Here is a 25,877-nt window from a genome sequence, read left to right on the forward strand (position 1 = left end):
GATGGCAGGGTGTTTCAATTCCCCTTATGCAATTGTAGTATAAGAAGTGTCAATCCAATCTGAGTGTTTGTGAACAATCAAGATGTGCATATGAGTCTAAGTCAAGCCAGATGTAAAGGATGTTTGTCACTAACAATCCTATTATGAAATGTAAAGTGCAGAAAGTAAAACTACAAGAGCTAGGAGGTAAATGCAAATGGAACAGAATGATTATCACAATTATGAAGCTAAAACAGAAATAGAAACTATGGTAATGCAAGTATTGAACTAATGCAAGGTAAGTAATGAACAGGATACTAAATGAATGCAACAGAAATGCAACTAGAATGAAACAGGATAAAAACAAATCATAAACACAAGTTCTGGGTTGGAACTCGAGCAAGCACTCGATCGAGTGTAGATCGAGTGCAGGGTCGAGCTGGACAAATACGCAAAACAAAGCAACACAAGAAAAACAGAGCAATACCAAAACGAATCAAACAACGATCAAACAACATGATTTAAGCTAAGAAATCAATAAACAAGGAAGGACTTGAGGAGGGATTCATGGGCTGGACTATGATTGAGGTCATCTAACTTGGTCAACAAATCTCAAACAACTTGAGCTAATCTCTAGACATATATTTCTAAGACATGTTTAATCCACTCTCATGGCAATAAACAATCAAACTCATGCATCTCTAGACTTGTTCTCACAAAGTAAAGAATCTACACAAGCAGGCATTAAGCAATATGTCAAAAATCAAACAAGACTTCTAATCTCTTAGCAAGCCTAATGATAGTCTCTAGATCTAGCCTTATCTATGCTCCTTAGACATTGGTGTGATGCTAAAAATCAGATCCTACCCTCTCAGATATAGGATCAGCATTAAGAACATCTAGCCTAGAAGAGATCTACAACAATCAAGCCAAACCTCAAACACAACCCAGCCTAACCCATCCTCAAGATCCTAAGCAACTACTCACAAGCATACATGATGAACATCAAAGTCATAAACCCAGAAAATGATGAAACTTGCATGATTAGATAGATAAAGCAAAGATCTACAATATTGAAGGAAGAATCAAACTCAAATTCTCAATATTCTGAAAGTTATGAAACCAACAATATTGAAGAATTTAGTCTTTTTCTCCTTTTAAAAGAAGTACAAGATCTTAAGAAAATAAAAGTGCAAAAGGAATAATTCCCCAAAAGGTAAAAACTAGGTTTTTGACTCTCTAAAAAGCTGGGCCCTTTGGTGGCTGCAGGTACAAGCCCTTATATAGAAAAAGTAGTGGAAGCCCTAAAAACGCTAAAAGACAAAATAGCGAGGCGGCTCGACCAACTCGACCTGGTGCTCGGTCGAGTGACCGGTCGAGTTGGCTCCTCTTGTGCTCCTCCCACTCGGTCGAGTCCCTCTCAGCACACGGTCGAGTGTCTGGTCGAGTGGGCAGTCGAGTTGGACTCCGGACCTTGGTTCTTCAGCCTTAGCTCTCTTGCTTTCTCCTCATGATTGCTTCACTTCTCCTCAGCATTGCTTCGATGCTCCTTAAGCTCCAAAATCACCTGTTATGCATGAAAAGATGCAAATGCAATGCAACTAAACTCTAATGCAAGAACAATCCTAAAGCTATGCAATAATGGTCAAAATGGATAGCAAAAGATGCAAAAGATGTGAATATACTAAGGGAAAACAGGGTAAAATATATGAACATCAACACCCCCAAACTTAGTCTTTGCTTGCCCTCAAGCAAATGAACAAGACATAAGAAGGTAGGTGAGGTTTGAATGTGGGATCTCAGCTCCTAAAGCTTGCAAATAGACCATCTAGAATCAATGTCCAAGTTACTAGTACTATGATGCAAGTTGAATGAGCTGTACTTAAATATTTTAGACAAGCATATCACAACCTTTACTGATTTGAGCCTTAGATGTCCACATGCATTCAAATCAACCATTTCCTTTAACATTCATTAATCAAGAACATGAATCAATTCTATGCAATGCTTAAACTCATTTGGCTTGGTAGTAAAAGGTTTAGAGATAATGATGGTCTCTCTTTAGAGTGGGGCTTATCAATATCAAGGTTCTCTCATAAAAATGGATTGAGCTTTAGAAGAATGCTAAAGGTAAGAAGACTTAGACACATACAAGAACAAAACCTTGTCTACCCAAAAGCACCCAAAGTGTTTATCCTATCAATCTAAACCCAATTGATCCTAGTGCTACCCTTTAACCTCTTCTCTTCTCTTTCACCCTTTTCTCTTTTGATTTTAAAGTCTTAGGAGAGGTTTCTTATTTGATCTTTCTAGTGGAATGGGCGATTCTTACTTATTTGCTATGGTGTTCTTTTCTTCTTATTCTTAAGACAGAAAAGCATTTTGCTATACTCTTCTTTTTCTTTCTTTCTTTTCTTTGACTGAAACCATCTTTAAACAATATCATACTTCCCATTCTTTCACTAGATTTTGATTTTACTTAAACACATTCCCCTCCTAAAGACTCTAACCTTTTCTTTCTCTTTTCCATTTTCTTTTCTTTTTTTTTCAAACAACCAAATCCCAAACCCAACAATGAAATCACCTAGTCCTATCTAGTTTGGAAAATGCAAACTAGAACTACACAAGGCATTATTCTTGTCAGTTCAAACCTAACACTTTCTACCAAGCTCAATCCCAAAAATAGGCCTCACACACACAAGAATAAACATGGCTTGAAAGAAGGGTTGGTTAAGGGTATTGGAAACTGATTTTAATGATTCAATCAGCTACTTGGATCAACAAGAGTGGTAAAAAGGAGAAAGATGATCCAAATATGTATATGATATCCTTGAGTTTAAAGCAATGCACACTTTGATATTTAACAGTCAATATTAAGTTCTTATAAGTAGGAAATGGTGTCAAATCACAACATGCTTCAATTTAGACCAAATGCAATGCAGGAATTCAAAGCTTGGTTCAATCTTATGCTTTTAACCACTCAACTAGCATCAAAGTACTATTAACTTTTGTTTGGTAATATTTTGCAAGATTTAGTTTGTCCAATCTAAATTTCAAGATGTACTAAAATCCGTTAATGACATTTTTTCAACAGAATTTGAACAACTTTTGTTTTCATTTGAAATTGATTGTTTCCAGTTTATTTGATTAGCCTGATCACTGAATGAAACCTGTTGAGTTTACAATTCCCAGGAAAAGTGGTACATAACCAACCAAACAAGACAAAGAAAATAAAACGTTTCATCAACTGTTATTTGTAACCTTCAGAAACATTAAAAACTACAAAATTCTATTAATAAGAAAAAAAAAAAAAAAAAAAAGCTTCATCGCACTACAGCCACATACAATCAATTTTATGAAGAAAACGAAGGAGTAAAAAAATGAAACTAAATTTATAATCTAATCATATCAATCACTGATCATGTATATTAGAAGTTTTCCATTCCATCAGTTTTGATGGCCACCGTACGATCCAACTCGAACCACCGTTGGATGCCTTCTTTGTACAGCCTCTTGGGTGTGCTCGAGATGATGATGAGGGCTAAAGAAAAATGACTTGAAGTTGTCAATAGTATTTTGGAAGAACTTTCTTGTGTTGGAGATTGAGCTTCTTAGAACAATTTTTTCTCTTCTTTTCTTCTTGTAATTCTGAAGATTGAGAGACAGATCTGTTTGCTCTTATTACTTTAGCCTTCTTTTTTGAGTTTGGTGATTTGTTCTATCAGAAAGCTCTTGCTTATGTTATGTTAAATAGTAGTTGAAAAGCTATATTTTTTTTTTTGGATGACTAAAAACCAAGGGATGGTTATATTTAATGGTGTAAAGGTCAATCATATATCTATGTATATAGATGTAATAATGAAGGAATCTTTAAGCAAGCAGGCTACCATCAATTATCATTATCAATTATAATGAAGGTAATAAATTGTAACAAATCAACTATTGAGAAAATAAAATATTATCAAACTATATTTTATCGTCCATTACTCAAAATAGTTAATGAATCAAAAGACTAAGAAACAAATTGGCAGTGCTACTTACTACTTATTGCTTTCTAGTATGTTTTGCTGAAAATGATTTCTATCTTAATATTTTTCTGCTTTTAGGCTCAAATTTTGGTGATCTACTAAGAACTTTAATTGACTGTGGTAAGGTTCAAATGTTTTTTTTCACAATTAATTATGAAAGAATACTCATCTTTTTTTTTTTAATAGTTCGAAGAATAGTTTAGGTTTTGTTTTCGAATTTCCTGATTATATAAATAAATAAATAATCAAATGCCACTTATTTTAGAAGTATTTTAGAAGTATATGTTTAACTACATATTCATAGTATTCCTATTAACTTTTATTTTAAAAATTCCTGCCTAGCACCGATTACACCCTGTAAAATCGCTAGATCCACCCTTGCCGCCTCGATTAAAGACTAATCCCCGTCTACCATCGATTATCTAATTATACCAGTCTATACTGATTATTTTTGGAGCCAATTATAAATCAAATATTTGTTTTTTATTTAGATATTTAAATTAAGAGTTTGTGATGTTTTACAATAACTAATGTATAAATCTTTAATAAAAATCATTAAATTTTATTGTAAAATTATGTTTTTATGTGTTTATCGTTATTTTAAAGATAATACAATAGTTTTATTTGATTTAATCTTTTTCTTTTAATATAAATATAATTATACATATATTTAGTACTATAGATCTATATATATTTTTTAATTAATTTAATAAAATAGACCTAAAACTAGTCCCCGATTAATCTCTATTTAATCTCTGATTTTTTTGCTAGGCGTTAGGCCCATCTCGACCGTCCGACTAGCGCCTAGCGATTTTAAAACATAGATATCAACAATGATTACGTGTGTCGGTCGAGTTGCTCTTGTCTTGTTTGTTTATTTAAATCACCGAAAAAAGCCCATAGTCTACCTATATATATTACTAGATTGATAACCTGAGCATTACAGGAGACTATAATTTTTTATTACTAATGCTAACCATTGAATATAATTATAATTATTAAATATCAAAAAATAAAAATCTATATAAATATCATTTTATTAAGCGATATATAACTTATCTATTTCTTTTAACATTTTTTACAAATTAATTTTCTCTTTATTTTCCGGTATACTCGACAGCTCTTGTATCTACTCTCTTTTCACATTTTTTTTATCTCATTTATAATATATTGATTATAAAGAGATAAATAACTATTTTCATCTTTTATATGTTCCAATACTCTTTTTTTTTATCAGTTGAGTGATCATTACTTACTAACATAGACGTTAAAAAATTTTAGAGAATATACTCACCCTTTGTCGCGAAGTTTCTTTGACAGTGTTGTACTACCCATAAATTTTCTTCCTAGTAATGAATCTCATAATTAGACTTGTTTCTATCCATAAACAGCATATTATAACATCAAATATAACATTTTATCGTTACTGTTTAACAAAAGAAAATTTATGTTCACATATTTAATTTTTTTTCTACTTACAAATATGTATACTCTACTATGTTTCTATTATTTTGATTCTCCTAAACCTACAAACTCATAAGATTAGTCTAACTTTTAAATATGTGTATTTATCCTGTATTTTAAATTTTAGTTAAAATTCTAAAATCTATCACTACTATTATAATTTTTTTTTCTTACAAATAGCTTTCTCAAATTTCTTTTTAGTATTTCACTATTTGTTTTTTTTTGGTTTGTTATATTCAGAATAATTTTCTTTAATATGTTTGATTTCAAATAACCTTATACATTTCTATTTAATATATATATTATTTAAATTTTTAAACACTTGATTAATATTTTCTCCTTTTTGGGATTTACCTTTGTTTAACAAATTTTACCATTTGTCAATTTTGAAAAAGATAAATAACATAGATCACTCAAACAATTTTAATTATTTATATTAGAATTCTAAATAATAATATGCACCAAATCGTTCTGGTTTTAATCAGTAACATGAATTTATAATTTAACACAAACAAACTGTAACCCCTGCTAACCGGACTTCCGGTTTGGGATGTACTTCGATCAATGCAGAGTGTTTATCGGTCGATGCAAGGTCGGTTTCTGCGGGATGACTTAAGTTAAATGCTCGTTTTGTTGCGTTTTTGTTTGGGGGAAAACCCTTGAAATCAAGTATAAAAGTATAAAAGCATACTTTGACGTCCTTCGCCGGGTTCTGCTTATGGAGGACATTTTGCAACTTTCAAGACAGCCCAGAAAGTCTTACAAGCTGGCCTATGGTGGCCTACTTTATTCAAGGATACTCACAAGTTCATTACAAAGTGTGATGCTTGCCAAAGAATGGGGAACATCACAAGGAGGAATGAGATGCCACAGAATCCAATCCTTGAAGTTGAGATATTTGATGTGTGGGGAATTGATTTCATGGGACCTTGTAACCCTCCTTCAAATGGGAATGTCTACATACTTGTGGCAGTGGACTATGTCTCAAAGTGGGTAGAAGCCATTGCTAGCCCCACTAATTACCACAAGGTAGTCCTTAAGCTCTTCAAATCAATAATCTTCCCAAGGTATGGAATTCCAAGGGCTGTGATAAGTGATGGAGGAACACACTTCATCAACAAAATCTTTGAAGGAATGCTAAAGAAGTATGGGGTTAAGCACAAAGTGTCTACAGCTTATCATCCCCAAACTAGTGGGCAAGTTGAAGTTTCCAATAAGCAGATCAAGGCCATTCTGTCAAGAATAGTGGGAGCAACAAGAAAGGATTGGTCTACTAAACTTGATGAAACACTTTGGGCATATAGGACAGCTTTCAAAACACCAATAGGAAGAACCCCATTCCAGCTTGTGTATGGCAAGTCTTGCCACCTCCCAGTTGAAGTTGAGTACAAGGCTCTCTGGGCAATAAAACTCTTGAACTTGGATCTAGAAACAGCACAAGCCAAGAGAAGCCTTGATCTGCATGAGCTTGAGGAAATCAGATTGGAAGCTTATGAAAATTCCAAAATCTACAAGGAGAGAACCAAAGCCTTCCATGATAAGAAGATTCTTATCAAGGACCTAAAGGCTGGAGACCAGGCTTTGCTCTACAATTCAAGACTCAAGTTATTCCCTGGGAAGCTAAAAAGTAGATGGGGAGGCCCTTTTGAAGTCAAAGAGATCCTACCTTATGGAGCTGTAACACTTCTCAACAAGGATGGGAGTGAATTTACAGTCAATGGTCAGAGAGTTAAGAAGTATTTAGGGGAGAAGGAAACTCATGAGAAGTGCACAATGCTTCTCAAGGATGCTCCTCAATCATGAAAAGGCATCAAAGTCAAGCTTAGTGACTTTAAACAAGCTCACTAGGGAGGAAATCCCTAAGGTATCTCTGTACATATTGCCTTGGAATTTTAGTATTTTGATTTTTGCTTTCGTATTTTCATGGTTAGGCAAGCTAGGGAGTCTGAATAGAACAGGAAGGGACAGCTAACGGAGACTCGCGGTCCAGCTCGACCCCCCACTCGGACATGCACTCGACCGAGTCACGGTCGATTGGCATTGTCGAGCTGCCCCAATCACCTTCCTCCAGTCACCAGCAGGACCCCAGCTACACCTTTGATAGTATGCAGGAGGATGTGGACAGCTTCTTCTCCAATCCTTGAGGTAACATTATCACCTTACCATTGTATATACCATAGCATTTCATATGTTGTGTTTTGTTTTAAGTCTTGAAACCTCAAGCAAATTTCTTTCACACAAGGGACTGTGTGATTTAAGTTTGGGGGAGGGTTTGAGATAACATTTGATGTTGTGTTTTGTTTTCTTATTTCAATTTTTTATCATCATCATGTTAGCACTTGCATAATCATCTAAGGCATAGGAAAACCATAAAAATTTGAAAATTTTTTGCAAAAATCTTTATAAAAAAAGAGTGTTCATGTAGTTTGCATTGCATATTTAAGTATTTTGTTTATCATATAGGACTGTTTGCATTAGGGATCTATGATGAGTTTTTCCTTGTTAGCTTGCTTAATTCACTAGACTAGGATCAATGCCCAAGTTAATAGTACTTTGATGCTAGTTGAGTGGTTAGAAGCATAAGATTGAACCAAGCCTTGAATTCCTGAATTGCATTTGGTCTAAATTGAAGCATGTTGTGATTTGATGCCATTTCCTATCTATAAGAACCTAATATTGACTGTTAATTATCAATGTATGCATTGCTTTAAACTCATGGATACCATATACTTATTTGGATCATCTTTCTCCTTTTGCCACTCTTGTTGATCCAAGTAGCTGATTTCACTTTTAAATCAGTTTCCCTACCCCTAACCAAACCTTCTTTCAAGCCATGTTTATTCTTGTGTGTGTGAGGCCTATTTTTGGGATTGAGCTTGGTAGAAAGTGTTAGGTTTGAACTGACAAGAGTAAAACCTTGTGTAGTTCTAGTTTGCATTTTTCAAACTAGATAGGACTAGGTGGTTCACTTGTTGGGTTTGGGACTTGGCTGTTTTGAAAAGAAAAGAAAGAAAAGAGAAAGAGAAAAAAAAAAAAAAAAAAAATGGGGTAGAGTCTTTAGGAGGGGAATGAGTTTAAGCAAAAGCTAAAGTCTAGTGAAAGGATGGGAAGTAAAAATTGTTATCTAAGATGGTTCTAGTTAAAGAAAAGAAAAGAAAGCAAAGTGAAGTTTAGCAAAAAGCTTATATGTCTTAAGAATAAGAAGAAAAGAGAACCATAGCAATAAGAAAAAAATTCTCATTCCACTAGAAAGATCAATTAAGAAACCTCTCCTAAGACTTGAAAACCAAAAGAGAAAAGGGTGAAAGAGAAAAGAAGAAGTTAAAGGGTAGCACTATGATCATTTGGGTTTAGATTGATAGGATAAACACTTTGGGTACCTTTGGGTAGACAAGGCTTTATTCTTGTATGTGTCTAGGTGTTCTTACCTTTAGCATTCTTCTAAAGCTCAATCCATTTTTATGAGAGAACCTTGATATTGACAAGCCCCACTCTAAAAAAAAAAGAGACCATCATTGTCTCAAAACCCTTTATTACCAAGCCAAATGAGTTTAAGCATTGCATAGAATTGATTCATGTTCTTGATTAATGAATGTTAAAGGAATTGGTTGATTTGAATGCATGTGGATATCTAAGGCTTAAATCAGTAAAGGTTGTGAAATGCTTGTCTAAAATTTTTAATTCCAGCTCATTCAACTTGCATCATAGTATTAGTAACTTGGACATTGATTCTAGATGGTCTATTTGCAAGCTTTAGGAGCTGAGATCCCACTTTCAAACCTCATCTACCTTCTTATGTCTTGTTTATTTGCTTGAGGGCAAGCAAAGACTAAGTTTGGGGGTGTTGATGTTCATATATTTTACCATGTTTTCCCTTAGTTTATTCACATCTTTTGCATCTTTTGCTAGCCATTTTCATCATTATTGTGTAGCTTTAGGACTAATCATGCATTAGAGTTTAGTTGCATTGCATTTGCATCTTTTCATGCATAAACAGGTGATTTTGGAGCTTAAGGAGCATGGAAACAATCCTGAGGAGAAGTGAAGCAATCTTGAAGGGAAAGCAAGAGAGTTAAGGCTGAAGAACCAAGGTCCAGAGTCCAACTCGACCAAGCACTCGACCGAGTGGGTAGATGGACTCGACCGAGTGGAGTGTGCACGAGAGAAGCCAGCTCGACCATGGACTCGACCGAGCACTGGTCGAGTTGACCGAGTCGTTGACTACTTTGACTTTTTCTATTTTTAGGGCTTCCACCTCCTCACCTATATAAGGCCTTGTACCTGCAGCCACCAAAGTGTGCAACTTTTTAGATATTCCCTAAACCTAGTTTTTACTTTTTTTAGTTTTATTCCTTTTGCATTTTTATTTTTAAGATCTTGTACTTCCTTATGAAAGAAGACTAGATTCTTATATTTTGTTGGTTCTATAACTTTCAAGATATTGAGAATTTGAGTTTCATCCTTTCATCAATATTGAAGATCTTTGTTTAATCTTTCTAATAATGCAAGTTTCAATATTTTCTGGGTTTTTGGCTTTGATCACCATGTATTGTTGTGAGTAGTTTCCTTAGGATCTTGAGGATGGGTTAGGATGGATTGATCTTGTGGTTTGTGTGACTTGGTCAAGCTTGATTGTTGTAGATCTCTTCTAGGGTAGATGATCTTAATGCTGATTCTATATCTGAGAGGGTAGAGTCTGATTTCAAGCTTCTTAGCATCACACCAATGTTTAGGAAGCATAGATAAGGCTAGATCTAGAGCTTACCATTAGGCTTGCTAAGAGATTAGAGGTCTTGTTTGGTTTGAGATGTATTGCTTAATGCCTGCTTGTGTAGATTCTTTACTGTGTGAGAACAAGTCTAGAATTGCATAGGTTTGATTGTTTCTTGACCATGAGAGTGGGAGAAACTTGTCTTAGATTAATATGTCTAGAGGTTAGCTCAAAGTTTGCTTGAGATTTGTTGACAAAGTTAGATAACCACAATGATTAGTTCATCCCATGAATCCATCCTCAGGACCTTCTTTGTTTATTGAAATCTTAGTCTTAATCCTGTTGCTTGCTTGTTGTTTGATTGGATTTAGCATTACTCTGTTTTTATTGCATTGCTCTGTTTCTGCGTCTAGTCTAGCTCGACCACCCACTCGACCTACACTCGGTCGAGTGCTGCTCGAGTTCATCCACAGAACTCTGTGTCTATGATTTGTGTTTGTCTTGTTTCATTCCTGTTTCATTCCAGTTGCATACATTTAGTTTTCAGTTCATTAATTATCTTGCATTAGTTCATTAGTAGTAGTCTCTGTTTATGTTCTTGCTTTATCACTGTTTCAATCATTCAGTTTCATTTGCATCTAGTTGTTAGTTCTTGTAGTTTATTTTCTGCATTTTACATTTTCTTCCTAGGATTGTTAGTGACAAACAATCTTTACATTTGTCTTAACTTAGATTCATATGCATATCTTAATTGTTCACAAACACTCATTTAGGATTGATACCTCTTGTACTGCAATAGCATAAGGGGAATTGAAACACCCATCCATCATTCCATTCATATCTCACCATTGCATACATCATCATTCACACCACAAAATAAACTTGTTTCAATTTGGCGCCGTTGCCCATTTGAGTGTGTTTTTGTGACATTTAGGATCCATATTAGTCTAAAATTAAGTTCTTTTATACGCTTGTGAGGTTGTTGTACTCGAATCTTCTGTTTCTGGGTTGAAGTTCCATTTCAGGTACCACTCGACCAGTCACTCGACCACCACTCGACCGAGTCGTGATCGAGCACCTGCTCGAGCCAGAAGCCGGATCTCTATAACCATCATTTTCCAGTCGACTTGACCTCCTACTTGAGCCTGTGCTCCGTCGCTTGCCTAGCAAAAATCGTTTGTGTCTGTTAATGCACACAAGGTCTAAAGGAAAGGACAATCTTCTTAGGCCTATTGACAACATCAACAACAAGACCAAGAGTTTAGGAGCTAAGCAAAGGAGAGTTGTTCAGCAACAACAAGAGGTTATAGTAGCTATGGATCAACAGGATCAGGTTCAGAGACCAAGGAACATTGGTGCTGGAGATGCACCCAACACTCACAACCAAAGAGCTGGCATTGTGCCACCAACTGTTGCCAACAACAACTTTGAGATCAAGAGTGGATTGATCTCAATGATTCAGGCCACTAAATTCCATGGATTGCCTATGGAAGATCCACTAGATCATCTTGATGAGTTTGATAGAATTTGTGGTCTTACCAAGATCAATGGAGTAAGTGAAGATGGTTTCAAGCTGAGGTTGTTCCCTTTCTCACTTGGGGACAAGGCTCATTTATGGGAAAAGACTCTCCCTACTGGTGCAATCACTACTTGGGATGCATGCAAGAAGGCTTTCTTGGCCAAGTTTTTCTCCAATGCTAGGACAGCAAGACTAAGGAATGAGATCTCTGGATTTGCTCAAAGGAGTAATGAAAGCTTTTGTGAAGCTTGGGAGAGATTCAAGGGATACCAAACTCAATGTCCTCATCATGGTTTCAGTGTGGAGTCTTTGTTGAGCACATTGTATAGAGGAGTGCTTCCCAAGTTCAGAATGCTTCTTGATACAGCCTCCAATGGAAACTTCCTCAATAAGAATGTGGAAGAAGGCTGGGAGTTAGTAGAGAACCTTGCACAGTCTGATGGGAACTACAATGAGGACTATGACAGAACCATAAGGTCATCATCAACTGATCAAGAAGACAAGTACAAGAAGGATCTGAAAATGGTGAATGAAAAGCTTGATAGGATCTTGCTAAGTCAGCAAAAGTCTATTCACTTTGTTAGTGAAGAGGAGCCTCCAGTTCAAGAGGGAGAGAATGAGTTTGCTGAGTTATGTTATATGCACAACCAAGGAGGCTTCAAGGGTTATAACCAAGGAGGGTTTAGGAACAATAATCTGTCCTATAGGAGCACAAATGTGGCCAACCCACAAGATCAAGTCTACCCTCCCCAACAGCCTCAACAGCACCAAAACTATGTCCCCAAACAACAGCAACAGGTGTTCCAGCCCCAGTTGTGTCCCCCACCAGGGTTTCAGACTAACCAAGGCCAGGAACAAGACCTTAGAGCCATGGTGCAACAGCTGTTGATTGGTCAAACACAAGGGAAGATTGAGGAAGCCAATAAATTTGCTGAGCTGAACAGGAGGATAACAGATCTTTACAGTGACCTAAATAGAAAGTTTGACACACTTACTTCAAGGATTACAACACTAGAAGGTCAACAAACTTCTGCCTCTAAGCAAGAGAACAACAAGGGCAAAGCTATTATGCAATCTATAGAAAGTGCTCATGCCATTAATTTGCGCAGTGGAAGAGTTTTACAAGACAAAAAGGGAGCTTTACCAAACACTGAGGACAGTGTGGAACAAGATGGGGAGGATTTTCAACAAGAAGGAGCTCAGGATAAAACTAGTGTTCAGCTCGACCGTCCACTCGAGCAGGCACACGACCGTGTGCATGATCGAGTGCCTGATCGAGCAGCTGCTCAGGAAACATCTAAGCCAGCTACCTCCAAGGAAAAGGAAGCTAGGTCAATTCCCCCTCCTTACAAGCCTCCATTTCCCTTCCCAGGAAGGTTTAAGAAGCAAATGGTTAACAAGTATAAAGCATTGTTTGATAAACAAGTTAGAGAGATTGAGCTTAGGATGCCCTTGATTGATGCTTTTGTGATGATTCCTCCTTACCAGAAGTTCTTGAAAGATGCTGTGATGGAAAGAATCAAAGAAGTTCAGGGGATGGTGCATCTTAGCCATGAGTGTAGTGCCATAATCCAAAAGCAAGTGAACCCTCAAAAGTTGAGAGATTCAGGCTCCTTCACTATACCTTGCTCAATAGGACCTTTGACTTTCAACAGATGCCTTTGTGATTTGGGAGCCTCAGTGAGCCTCATGCCTTTGACAGTTGCAAGGCGCCTTGGATTTACAAGGTATAAACCATGCAATATATCTTTGATCTTAGCTGATAGATCAATAAGACTACCACATGGTGTTTTGGAAGATCTACCTGTTAGAATTGGAGCAGTAGAAGTCCCAACAGATTTTGTAGTCTTGGAAATGGATGAAGAGCCAAAAGATCCTTTGATTTTGGGAAGACCTTTCCTTGCTACAGCAGGAGCAATAATAGATGTGAGAGAAGGGAAGATTGATCTCAACTTGGGAGATGACCTCAAAATGACATTTGATATTGTGGAGGCTATGAAGAAACCAACAATTGGGGGACAAGTCTTTTGGACTGAAGAGCTGGATAAGCTGACAGGAGAACTAATGGAAGAACTAGCAGAACAAGATCATCTTAGGACTGCCTTGACCAAAAGTGGAGAGGAAGGGTTCATCTATAAAGAGACCAAGGCCTATGAAGAGATATTGGATTCATGTAAGGAATCAGACCATCCAGAGATTTTTGAGGGATTACCAGCATTGAGGGAGGAAGTTTGGTCAGTTCAAGTAGCAAATACAGACAGCTCGACTACCCACTCGACCACGCACTCGACCGAGTGCAGGACCCACTCGACCGAGTGCACTGCTGAATCCTCTAGAGATGACTGGTCTGAGTTGAAAGCACCAAAAGTAGAGCTAAAACCTCTTCCATCTGGGCTAAGGTACGTTTTTCTTGGTAAGAACTCTACTTATCCAGTAATAGTTAATGCTAAATTGAGTGAGAATGAACTTGACTTGCTAGTTGTTGAATTGAGGAAGTATAGAGAAGCCATTGGTTATACTTTAGATGACATTCAAGGACTTTCACCTAGCCTCTGCATGCATAGAATTCACCTTGAAAATGAATCTTATTCTAGCATTGAACCCCAAAGAAGGTTAAACCCCAACTTAAAGGAAGTAGTCAAAAAGGAGATCCTTAAGTTGCTTGATGCTGGAGTAATCTATCCTATTTCTGATAGTACTTGGGTTTCACCAGTCCATTGTGTCCCTAAAAAAGGAGGAATCACTGTAGTAAAGAATGATCAAGATGAGTTAATTCCAACTAGAACCATAACAGGTCATAGGATGTGCATTGACTATAGGAAACTAAATTCAGCAACTAGGAAAGATCATTTTCCTCTTCCTTTCATTGATCAAATGTTGGAAAGATTAGCCAATCACACTCATTACTGTTTCTTGGATGGATACTCTGGATTTTTCCAAATTCCTATTCATCCTAATGATCAAGAGAAGACAACATTCACATGTCCATATGGTACCTTTGCATATAGGAGGATGCCATTTGGATTATGTAATGCTCCAGCTACCTTTCAAAGGTGCATGATGTCAATCTTCTCTGATCTCATTGAGGATGTGGTTGAAGTTTTTATGGATGACTTCTCTGTCTATGGAGATTCTTTCTCTTCTTGTCTTGCTAATCTATGCAGGGTCTTAAAGAGATGTGAGGAGACAAACCTGGTTTTGAATTGGGAAAAGTGTCACTTCATGGTTGAAGAAGGGATAGTCCTTGGTCATAAGATTTCAGAGAAGGGAATTGAAGTTGACAAGGCAAAGATTGAAGTTATGGTTCAACTTCAACCACCAAAAACAGTCAAGGACATAAAAAGCTTCCTTGGCCATGCTGGGTTCTATAGGAGGTTCATCAAGGACTTCTCAAAGATAGCTAGGCCATTGACAAGATTGCTTTGTAAGGAGACTGAGTTTAATTTTGATGAAGATTGCTTGAAAGCATTCAAGGAGATCAAGGCTGCTTTGATTTCAGCCCCAATAGTCCAAGCACCAAACTGGGATCTTCCATTTGAGATCATGTGTGATGCTTCAGACTTTGCAGTAGGAGCAGTTCTAGGACAGAAAAAAGATAAGAAGCTGCATGTGATTCACTATGCAAGTAGAACCTTGGATGAAACTCAAGGAAGATACTCAACAACAGAAAAGGAACTCCTAGCAGTGGTATTTGCTTTTGAAAAATTCAGAAGCTACTTGGTAGGATCCAAGGTGATTGTGTACACTGATCATGCTGCCTTGAGGCACATCTACTCAAAGAAAGACACCAAACCAAGGCTGTTGAGGTGGATTTTGCTTCTCCAAGAATTTGACATGGAAATAGTTGATAAGAAAGGGATAGAGAATGGAGTAGCTGATCATTTATCAAGGATGAGGATAGAGGAGGAGATTCCAATTGATGACTCAATGCCTGAGGAGAAACTGATGCTACTTGGAACAACCCGACAGCCAGCTTGACCACCAACTCGAGCAGGCACTCGACCGTGTGAGTTTGGTGACCCGATCGAGCAGGAGCAGATGGAGGAGTGGTTGGCACTTGAGAGTGAGGATCTACCTTGGTATGCTGATATAGTCAACTACAAGGTGTGTGAGGAAATCCCAGTGGACATAAATGGATACTATTGGGATGAACCTTATCTCTACAAAAAGGGGTCAGATGGGTTGTTTAGAAGATGCATAGCAGAAAGTGAAGTAGAAGGAGTGTTGGGACATTGTCATGGTTCTGCTTATGGAGGACATTTTGCAACTTTCAAGACAGCCCAGAAAGTCTTACAAGCTGGCCTATGGTGGCCTACTTTATTCAAGGATACTCACAAGTTCATTACAAAGTGTGATGCTTGCCAAAGAATGGGGAACATCACAAGGAGGAATGAGATGCCACAGAATCCAATCCTTGAAGTTGAGATATTTGATGTGTGGGGAATTGATTTCATGGGACCTTGTAACCCTCCTTCAAATGGGAATGTCTACATACTTGTGGCAGTGGACTATGTCTCAAAGTGGGTAGAAGCCATTGCTAGCCCCACTAATTACCACAAGGTAGTCCTTAAGCTCTTCAAATCAATAATCTTCCCAAGGTATGGAATTCCAAGGGCTGTGATAAGTGATGGAGGAACACACTTCATCAACAAAATCTTTGAAGGAATGCTAAAGAAGTATGGGGTTAAGCACAAAGTGTCTACAGCTTATCATCCCCAAACTAGTGGGCAAGTTGAAGTTTCCAATAAGCAGATCAAGGCCATTCTGTCAAGAATAGTGGGAGCAACAAGAAAGGATTGGTCTACTAAACTTGATGAAACACTTTGGGCATATAGGACAGCTTTCAAAACACCAATAGGAAGAACCCCATTCCAGCTTGTGTATGGCAAGTCTTGCCACCTCCCAGTTGAAGTTGAGTACAAGGCTCTCTGGGCAATAAAACTCTTGAACTTGGATCTAGAAACAGCACAAGCCAAGAGAAGCCTTGATCTGCATGAGCTTGAGGAAATCAGATTGGAAGCTTATGAAAATTCCAAAATCTACAAGGAGAGAACCAAAGCCTTCCATGATAAGAAGATTCTTATCAAGGACCTAAAGGCTGGAGACCAGGCTTTGCTCTACAATTCAAGACTCAAGTTATTCCCTGGGAAGCTAAAAAGTAGATGGGGAGGCCCTTTTGAAGTCAAAGAGATCCTACCTTATGGAGCTGTAACACTTCTCAACAAGGATGGGAGTGAATTTACAGTCAATGGTCAGAGAGTTAAGAAGTATTTAGGGGAGAAGGAAACTCATGAGAAGTGCACAATGCTTCTCAAGGATGCTCCTCAATCATGAAAAGGCATCAAAGTCAAGCTTAGTGACTTTAAACAAGCTCACTAGGGAGGAAATCCCTAAGGTATCTCTGTACATATTGCCTTGGAATTTTAGTATTTTGATTTTTGCTTTCGTATTTTCATGGTTAGGCAAGCTAGGGAGTCTGAATAGAACAGGAAGGGACAGCTAACGGAGACTCGCGGTCCAGCTCGACCCCCCACTCGGACATGCACTCGACCGAGTCACGGTCGATTGGCATTGTCGAGCTGCCCCAATCACCTTCCTCCAGTCACCAGCAGGACCCCAGCTACACCTTTGATAGTATGCAGGAGGATGTGGACAGCTTCTTCTCCAATCCTTGAGGTAACATTATCACCTTACCATTGTATATACCATAGCATTTCATATGTTGTGTTTTGTTTTAAGTCTTGAAACCTCAAGCAAATTTCTTTCACACAAGGGACTGTGTGATTTAAGTTTGGGGGAGGGTTTGAGATAACATTTGATGTTGTGTTTTGTTTTCTTATTTCAATTTTTTATCATCATCATGTTAGCACTTGCATAATCATCTAAGGCATAGGAAAACCATAAAAATTTGAAAATTTTTTGCAAAAATCTTTATAAAAAAAGAGTGTTCATGTAGTTTGCATTGCATATTTAAGTATTTTGTTTATCATATAGGACTGTTTGCATTAGGGATCTATGATGAGTTTTTCCTTGTTAGCTTGCTTAATTCACTAGACTAGGATCAATGCCCAAGTTAATAGTACTTTGATGCTAGTTGAGTGGTTAGAAGCATAAGATTGAACCAAGCCTTGAATTCCTGAATTGCATTTGGTCTAAATTGAAGCATGTTGTGATTTGATGCCATTTCCTATCTATAAGAACCTAATATTGACTGTTAATTATCAATGTATGCATTGCTTTAAACTCATGGATACCATATACTTATTTGGATCATCTTTCTCCTTTTGCCACTCTTGTTGATCCAAGTAGCTGATTTCACTTTTAAATCAGTTTCCCTACCCCTAACCAAACCTTCTTTCAAGCCATGTTTATTCTTGTGTGTGTGAGGCCTATTTTTGGGATTGAGCTTGGTAGAAAGTGTTAGGTTTGAACTGACAAGAGTAAAACCTTGTGTAGTTCTAGTTTGCATTTTTCAAACTAGATAGGACTAGGTGGTTCACTTGTTGGGTTTGGGACTTGGCTGTTTTGAAAAGAAAAGAAAGAAAAGAGAAAGAGAAAAAAAAAAAAAAAAAAAAATGGGGTAGAGTCTTTAGGAGGGGAATGAGTTTAAGCAAAAGCTAAAGTCTAGTGAAAGGATGGGAAGTAAAAATTGTTATCTAAGATGGTTCTAGTTAAAGAAAAGAAAAGAAAGCAAAGTGAAGTTTAGCAAAAAGCTTATATGTCTTAAGAATAAGAAGAAAAGAGAACCATAGCAATAAGAAAAAAATTCCCATTCCACTAGAAAGATCAATTAAGAAACCTCTCCTAAGACTTGAAAACCAAAAGAGAAAAGGGTGAAAGAGAAAAGAAGAAGTTAAAGGGTAGCACTATGATCATTTGGGTTTAGATTGATAGGATAAACACTTTGGGTACCTTTGGGTAGACAAGGCTTTATTCTTGTATGTGTCTAGGTGTTCTTACCTTTAGCATTCTTCTAAAGCTCAATCCATTTTTATGAGAGAACCTTGATATTGACAAGCCCCACTCTAAAAAAAAAAGAGACCATCATTGTCTCAAAACCCTTTATTACCAAGCCAAATGAGTTTAAGCATTGCATAGAATTGATTCATGTTCTTGATTAATGAATGTTAAAGGAATTGGTTGATTTGAATGCATGTGGATATCTAAGGCTTAAATCAGTAAAGGTTGTGAAATGCTTGTCTAAAATTTTTAATTCCAGCTCATTCAACTTGCATCATAGTATTAGTAACTTGGACATTGATTCTAGATGGTCTATTTGCAAGCTTTAGGAGCTGAGATCCCACTTTCAAACCTCATCTACCTTCTTATGTCTTGTTTATTTGCTTGAGGGCAAGCAAAGACTAAGTTTGGGGGTGTTGATGTTCATATATTTTACCATGTTTTCCCTTAGTTTATTCACATCTTTTGCATCTTTTGCTAGCCATTTTCATCATTATTGTGTAGCTTTAGGACTAATCATGCATTAGAGTTTAGTTGCATTGCATTTGCATCTTTTCATGCATAAACAGGTGATTTTGGAGCTTAAGGAGCATGGAAACAATCCTGAGGAGAAGTGAAGCAATCTTGAAGGGAAAGCAAGAGAGTTAAGGCTGAAGAACCAAGGTCCAGAGTCCAACTCGACCAAGCACTCGACCGAGTGGGTAGATGGACTCGACCGAGTGGAGTGTGCACGAGAGAAGCCAGCTCGACCATGGACTCGACCGAGCACTGGTCGAGTTGACCGAGTCGTTGACTACTTTGACTTTTTCTATTTTTAGGGCTTCCACCTCCTCACCTATATAAGGCCTTGTACCTGCAGCCACCAAAGTGTGCAACTTTTTAGATATTCCCTAAACCTAGTTTTTACTTTTTTTAGTTTTATTCCTTTTGCATTTTTATTTTTAAGATCTTGTACTTCCTTATGAAAGAAGACTAGATTCTTATATTTTGTTGGTTCTATAACTTTCAAGATATTGAGAATTTGAGTTTCATCCTTTCATCAATATTGAAGATCTTTGTTTAATCTTTCTAATAATGCAAGTTTCAATATTTTCTGGGTTTTTGGCTTTGATCACCATGTATTGTTGTGAGTAGTTTCCTTAGGATCTTGAGGATGGGTTAGGATGGATTGATCTTGTGGTTTGTGTGACTTGGTCAAGCTTGATTGTTGTAGATCTCTTCTAGGGTAGATGATCTTAATGCTGATTCTATATCTGAGAGGGTAGAGTCTGATTTCAAGCTTCTTAGCATCACACCAATGTTTAGGAAGCATAGATAAGGCTAGATCTAGAGCTTACCATTAGGCTTGCTAAGAGATTAGAGGTCTTGTTTGGTTTGAGATGTATTGCTTAATGCCTGCTTGTGTAGATTCTTTACTGTGTGAGAACAAGTCTAGAATTGCATAGGTTTGATTGTTTCTTGACCATGAGAGTGGGAGAAACTTGTCTTAGATTAATATGTCTAGAGGTTAGCTCAAAGTTTGCTTGAGATTTGTTGACAAAGTTAGATAACCACAATGATTAGTTCATCCCATGAATCCATCCTCAGGACCTTCTTTGTTTATTGAAATCTTAGTCTTAATCCTGTTGCTTGCTTGTTGTTTGATTGGATTTAGCATTACTCTGTTTTTATTGCATTGCTCTGTTTCTGCGTCTAGTCTAGCTCGACCACCCACTCGACCTACACTCGGTCGAGTGCTGCTCGAGTTCATCCACAGAACTCTGTGTCTATGATTTGTGTTTGTCTTGTTTCATTCCTGTTTCATTCCAGTTGCATACATTTAGTTTTCAGTTCATTAATTATCTTGCATTAGTTCATTAGTAGTAGTCTCTGTTTATGTTCTTGCTTTATCACTGTTTCAATCATTCAGTTTCATTTGCATCTAGTTGTTAGTTCTTGTAGTTTATTTTCTGCATTTTACATTTTCTTCCTAGGATTGTTAGTGACAAACAATCTTTACATTTGTCTTAACTTAGATTCATATGCATATCTTAATTGTTCACAAACACTCATTTAGGATTGATACCTCTTGTACTGCAATAGCATAAGGGGAATTGAAACACCCATCCATCATTCCATTCATATCTCACCATTGCATACATCATCATTCACACCACAAAATAAACTTGTTTCAATTTGGCGCCGTTGCCCATTTGAGTGTGTTTTTGTGACATTTAGGATCCATATTAGTCTAAAATTAAGTTCTTTTATATGCTTGTGAGGTTGTTGTACTCGAATCTTCTGTTTCTGGGTTGAAGTTCCATTTCAGGTACCACTCGACCAGTCACTCGACCACCACTCGACCGAGTCGTGATCGAGCACCTGCTCGAGCCAGAAGCCGGATCTCTATAACCATCATTTTCCAGTCGACTTGACCTCCTACTTGAGCCTGTGCTCCGTCGCTTGCCTAGCAAAAATCGTTTGTGTCTGTTAATGCACACAAGGTCTAAAGGAAAGGACAATCTTCTTAGGCCTATTGACAACATCAACAACAAGACCAAGAGTTTAGGAGCTAAGCAAAGGAGAGTTGTTCAGCAACAACAAGAGGTTATAGTAGCTATGGATCAGCAGGATCAGGTTCAAAGACCAAGGAACATTGGTGCTGGAGATGCACCCAACACTCACAACCAAAGAGCTGGCATTGTGCCACCAACTGTTGCCAACAACAACTTTGAGATCAAGAGTGGATTGATCTCAATGATTCAGGCCAATAAATTCCATGGATTGCCTATGGAAGATCCACTAGATCATCTTGATGAGTTTGATAGAATTTGTGGTCTTACCAAGATCAATGGAGTAAGTGAAGATGGTTTCAAGCTGAGGTTGTTCCCTTTCTCACTTGGGGACAAGGCTCATTTATGGGAAAAGACTCTCCCTACTGGTGCAATCACTACTTGGGATGCATGCAAGAAGGCTTTCTTGGCCAAGTTTTTCTCCAATGCTAGGACAGCAAGACTAAGGAATGAGATCTCTGGATTTGCTCAAAGGAGTAATGAAAGCTTTTGTGAAGCTTGGGAGAGATTCAAGGGATACCAAACTCAATGTCCTCATCATGGTTTCAGTGTGGAGTCTTTGTTGAGCACATTGTATAGAGGAGTGCTTCCCAAGTTCAGAATGCTTCTTGATACAGCCTCCAATGGAAACTTCCTCAATAAGAATGTGGAAGAAGGCTGGGAGTTAGTAGAGAACCTTGCACAGTCTGATGGGAACTACAATGAGGACTATGACAGAACCATAAGGTCATCATCAACTGATCAAGAAGACAAGTACAAGAAGGATCTGAAAATGGTGAATGAAAAGCTTGATAGGATCTTGCTAAGTCAGCAAAAGTCTATTCACTTTGTTAGTGAAGAGGAGCCTCCAGTTCAAGAGGGAGAGAATGAGTTTGCTGAGTTATGCTATATGCACAACCAAGGAGGCTTCAAGGGTTATAACCAAGGAGGGTTTAGGAACAATAATCTGTCCTATAGGAGCACAAATGTGGCCAACCCACAAGATCAAGTCTACCCTCCCCAACAGCCTCAACAGCACCAAAACTATGTCCCCAAACAACAGCAACAGGTGTTCCAGCCCCAGTTGTGTCCCCCACCAGGGTTTCAGACTAACCAAGGCCAGGAACAAGACCTTAGAGCCATGGTGCAACAGCTGTTGATTGGTCAAACACAAGGGAAGATTGAGGAAGCCAATAAATTTGCTGAGCTGAACAGGAGGATAACAGATCTTTACAGTGACCTAAATAGAAAGTTTGACACACTTACTTCAAGGATTACAACACTAGAAGGTCAACAAACTTCTGCCTCTAAGCAAGAGAACAACAAGGGCAAAGCTATTATGCAATCTATAGAAAGTGCTCATGCCATTAATTTGCGCAGTGGAAGAGTTTTACAAGACAAAAAGGGAGCTTTACCAAACACTGAGGACAGTGTGGAACAAGATGGGGAGGATTTTCAACAAGAAGGAGCTCAGGATAAAACTAGTGTTCAGCTCGACCGTCCACTCGAGCAGGCACACGACCGTGTGCATGATCGAGTGCCTGATCGAGCAGCTGCTCAGGAAACATCTAAGCCAGCTACCTCCAAGGAAAAGGAAGCTAGGTCAATTCCCCCTCCTTACAAGCCTCCATTTCCCTTCCCAGGAAGGTTTAAGAAGCAAATGGTTAACAAGTATAAAGCATTGTTTGATAAACAAGTTAGAGAGATTGAGCTTAGGATGCCCTTGATTGATGCTTTTGTGATGATTCCTCCTTACCAGAAGTTCTTGAAAGATGCTGTGATGGAAAGAATCAAAGAAGTTCAGGGGATGGTGCATCTTAGCCATGAGTGTAGTGCCATAATCCAAAAGCAAGTGAACCCTCAAAAGTTGAGAGATTCAGGCTCCTTCACTATACCTTGCTCAATAGGACCTTTGACTTTCAACAGATGCCTTTGTGATTTGGGAGCCTCAGTGAGCCTCATGCCTTTGACAGTTGCAAGGCGCCTTGGATTTACAAGGTATAAACCATGCAATATATCTTTGATCTTAGCTGATAGATCAATAAGACTACCACATGGTGTTTTGGAAGATCTACCTGTTAGAATTGGAGCAGTAGAAGTCCCAACAGATTTTGTAGTCTTGGAAATGGATGAAGAGCCAAAAGATCCTTTGATTTTGGGAAGACCTTTCCTTGCTACAGCAGGAGCAATAATAGATGTGAGAGAAGGGAAGATTGATCTCAACTTGGGAGATGACCTCAAAATGACATTTGATATTGTGGAGGCTATGAAGAAACCAACAATTGGGGGACAAGTCTTTTGGACTGAAGAGCTGGATAAGCTGACAGGAGAACTAATGGAAGAACTAGCAGAACAAGATCATCTTAGGACTGCCTTGACCAAAAGTGGAGAGGAAGGGTTCATCTATAAAGAGACCAAGGCCTATGAAGAGATATTGGATTCATGTAAGGAATCAGACCATCCAGAGATTTTTGAGGGATTACCAGCATTGAGGGAGGAAGTTTGGTCAGTTCAAGTAGCAAATACAGACAGCTCGACTACCCACTCGACCACGCACTCGACCGAGTGCAGGACCCACTCGACCGAGTGCACTGCTGAATCCTCTAGAGATGACTGGTCTGAGTTGAAAGCACCAAAAGTAGAGCTAAAACCTCTTCCATCTGGGCTAAGGTACGTTTTTCTTGGTAAGAACTCTACTTATCCAGTAATAGTTAATGCTAAATTGAGTGAGAATGAACTTGACTTGCTAGTTGTTGAATTGAGGAAGTATAGAGAAGCCATTGGTTATACTTTAGATGACATTCAAGGACTTTCACCTAGCCTCTGCATGCATAGAATTCACCTTGAAAATGAATCTTATTCTAGCATTGAACCCCAAAGAAGGTTAAACCCCAACTTAAAGGAAGTAGTCAAAAAGGAGATCCTTAAGTTGCTTGATGCTGGAGTAATCTATCCTATTTCTGATAGTACTTGGGTTTCACCAGTCCATTGTGTCCCTAAAAAAGGAGGAATCACTGTAGTAAAGAATGATCAAGATGAGTTAATTCCAACTAGAACCATAACAGGTCATAGGATGTGCATTGACTATAGGAAACTAAATTCAGCAACTAGGAAAGATCATTTTCCTCTTCCTTTCATTGATCAAATGTTGGAAAGATTAGCCAATCACACTCATTACTGTTTCTTGGATGGATACTCTGGATTTTTCCAAATTCCTATTCATCCTAATGATCAAGAGAAGACAACATTCACATGTCCATATGGTACCTTTGCATATAGGAGGATGCCATTTGGATTATGTAATGCTCCAGCTACCTTTCAAAGGTGCATGATGTCAATCTTCTCTGATCTCATTGAGGATGTGGTTGAAGTTTTTATGGATGACTTCTCTGTCTATGGAGATTCTTTCTCTTCTTGTCTTGCTAATCTATGCAGGGTCTTAAAGAGATGTGAGGAGACAAACCTGGTTTTGAATTGGGAAAAGTGTCACTTCATGGTTGAAGAAGGGATAGTCCTTGGTCATAAGATTTCAGAGAAGGGAATTGAAGTTGACAAGGCAAAGATTGAAGTTATGGTTCAACTTCAACCACCAAAAACAGTCAAGGACATAAAAAGCTTCCTTGGCCATGCTGGGTTCTATAGGAGGTTCATCAAGGACTTCTCAAAGATAGCTAGGCCATTGACAAGATTTCTTTGTAAGGAGACTGAGTTTAATTTTGATGAAGATTGCTTGAAAGCATTCAAGGAGATCAAGGCTGCTTTGATTTCAGCCCCAATAGTCCAAGCACCAAACTGGGATCTTCCATTTGAGATCATGTGTGATGCTTCAGACTTTGCAGTAGGAGCAGTTCTAGGACAGAAAAAAGATAAGAAGCTGCATGTGATTCACTATGCAAGTAGAACCTTGGATGAAACTCAAGGAAGATACTCAACAACAGAAAAGGAACTCCTAGCAGTGGTATTTGCTTTTGAAAAATTCAGAAGCTACTTGGTAGGATCCAAGGTGATTGTGTACACTGATCATGCTGCCTTGAGGCACATCTACTCAAAGAAAGACACCAAACCAAGGCTGTTGAGGTGGATTTTGCTTCTCCAAGAATTTGACATGGAAATAGTTGATAAGAAAGGGATAGAGAATGGAGTAGCTGATCATTTATCAAGGATGAGGATAGAGGAGGAGATTCCAATTGATGACTCAATGCCTGAGGAGAAACTGATGCTACTTGGAACAACCCGACAGCCAGCTTGACCACCAACTCGAGCAGGCACTCGACCGTGTGAGTTTGGTGACCCGATCGAGCAGGAGCAGATGGAGGAGTGGTTGGCACTTGAGAGTGAGGATCTACCTTGGTATGCTGATATAGTCAACTACAAGGTGTGTGAGGAAATCCCAGTGGACATAAATGGATACTATTGGGATGAACCTTATCTCTACAAAAAGGGGTCAGATGGGTTGTTTAGAAGATGCATAGCAGAAAGTGAAGTAGAAGGAGTGTTGGGACATTGTCATGGTTCTGCTTATGGAGGACATTTTGCAACTTTCAAGACAGCCCAGAAAGTCTTACAAGCTGGCCTATGGTGGCCTACTTTATTCAAGGATACTCACAAGTTCATTACAAAGTGTGATGCTTGCCAAAGAATGGGGAACATCACAAGGAGGAATGAGATGCCACAGAATCCAATCC

The 25,877-nt window shown here is 38.1% G+C and overlaps 2 non-coding genes across 2 annotated transcripts; both read right to left on the reverse strand.

Moving 5' to 3' along the window:
• Positions 1-11,890: 11,890 nt before the first annotated feature.
• On the reverse strand, positions 11,891-11,997 carry LOC147934224 (small nucleolar RNA R71). Its single transcript, XR_015573266.1, has one exon. It is a non-coding gene; the product is annotated as a small nucleolar RNA R71 (small nucleolar RNA).
• Positions 11,998-21,652: 9,655 nt separating this feature from the next.
• LOC147934225 (small nucleolar RNA R71) lies at positions 21,653-21,759 on the reverse strand. Its single transcript, XR_015573267.1, has one exon. It is a non-coding gene; the product is annotated as a small nucleolar RNA R71 (small nucleolar RNA).
• Positions 21,760-25,877: the final 4,118 nt, after the last annotated feature.

This window comes from Camelina sativa, chromosome 11 (assembly GCF_030686135.1).
Source record: "Camelina sativa cultivar CO46 ecotype springtype chromosome 11, ASM3068613v1".
NCBI lineage: Eukaryota > Viridiplantae > Streptophyta > Magnoliopsida > Brassicales > Brassicaceae > Camelina > Camelina sativa.